The sequence below is a fragment of the Pteropus medius genome, unplaced genomic scaffold (assembly GCF_902729225.1).
Source record: "Pteropus medius unplaced genomic scaffold, Ma_sr-lr_union100, whole genome shotgun sequence".
Classification (NCBI taxonomy): Eukaryota; Metazoa; Chordata; class Mammalia; order Chiroptera; family Pteropodidae; genus Pteropus; species Pteropus medius.
Genome location: NW_024342466.1, coordinates 4,113,877 through 4,115,131, shown reverse-complemented (window position 1 = coordinate 4,115,131; position 1,255 = coordinate 4,113,877). Strand labels below are relative to the sequence as shown.

At 73.9% G+C, this 1,255-nt stretch overlaps 1 protein-coding gene across 6 annotated transcripts in view; it reads left to right on the top strand.

The window, feature by feature from the left end:
- The first annotated feature begins 766 nt into the window (after positions 1-766).
- The window catches only part of KIF1A (kinesin family member 1A), a 74,717-nt gene continuing 74,228 nt past the window's right edge, over positions 767-1,255 (top strand). For all 6 annotated transcript variants that reach the window (XM_039861032.1, XM_039861009.1, XM_039861024.1 and 3 more), the window contains exon 1: positions 767-859. The gene's annotated coding sequence lies outside the window, so the exon portion shown is untranslated. The remainder of the gene's footprint in view (positions 860-1,255) is intronic.

Genomic DNA, 1,255 nt, shown 5'->3' with positions numbered 1-1,255 from the left:
CGGCGTGTGGCTGGGTGGTCCAGGGAAGTTAGGGGGCAGAGACAGGGTGTGCGGATAGCGGGGGCGTGGCGGGGGGACCTGGAGAGGCGGGGCGGGCGAAGGGTGGGGATCTCCCCCGGGCCTGACGGGAGGAGGAGGCACCGTCTGCGGGCGGGCGGGTTGCATCATCCTGCCTCGGGGGCTGTCCGCGATGCTCTGGTCCCCGCGCAGTGCTTTGGCCGAGCTCACCTGTTACGCTTCAGAGTCAGGGTCCCCATCCCGCCCCCTACAGCCGCTCCCTGGTTCAAGGAACCCACCCGAGCTTCGTCCCTCCGCGACGACGCGTTTGCGCTGTTAGCTTCGCGGGGCGGGGTGGATGATTTCATGATTTCACTTGAAAAAGGTCATAGTCAAGGGGGGCTGGGCGCGAGGTCTGCGGGCAAGTTCGGGTGAGTGGGGGGCCTCGGGGATGGGCGCCGCCGCGTTCCTCTTCCCTGCGAGGTCGCGCGGGAGCTGCGCGGGGAAATGGGGCGCCGCGTCCGAGCCCGGGCGTCGGTCCCCCATCTCTCCACTCAGCGAGCCGCGGTGTCAGCTGTGATGTCACAGCCCGGCCCCAGCCCCCTTCGGCTCTAGCCCCATCCCCGCGGCGGCTGCGACGCCCGTCCCTCTCCCCGCGTGACAAACCAGCTGGCGGCTGGGGCTCGGGCTCCGCGCGCAGCCAACCAGCGCGGCGGGAGGGGCGCGGGGCGGGCCGGGCCGGGGGCGCGCAGCCCGTCACGCGGCGCGGCCGTCACAGCGCCCAGCGCAGCCCGGGAGCCGCAGCATCTCGGCGCTCGGGGACCCGCGCCCATGCCGGGCCGCCTCCAGTGACGCGGGAGAGGTAAAGCCGCCGCTCGCCGGGCCTCCTGCGTCGCGTCCGGCATCTCGCACCTGCATCCCGGCGGGGAGCTCGCGCCCGGCGCTGGCGTCCTGGTCGCGGCCAGAGGCGCTGGCGCCGCGCGGCCCCTTCCCTTCCCTTCCCTTCCCTTCCCCCGACCCTCCCCCGTCTCCGCGGAGAACAATGGGGCAAATTCAGGGGTGTCCGCCCTTCGCTCGCAGCCGGGCAGGGCCCTCTGGAAAGGTCCCTGCGCCGCGGCCCCTGCGCAGCAGGACCCTGGGCTGGGATGGCGGGGGTCGCCCAGGGGAGGGCGCGCGCCGCGGGCGGCGTCTCGGGACACAGTCCCTCCTTCCCCCGCTCTGCCCCGCTCCTGGAGACGGGCCACGGAGCGGGGATGCG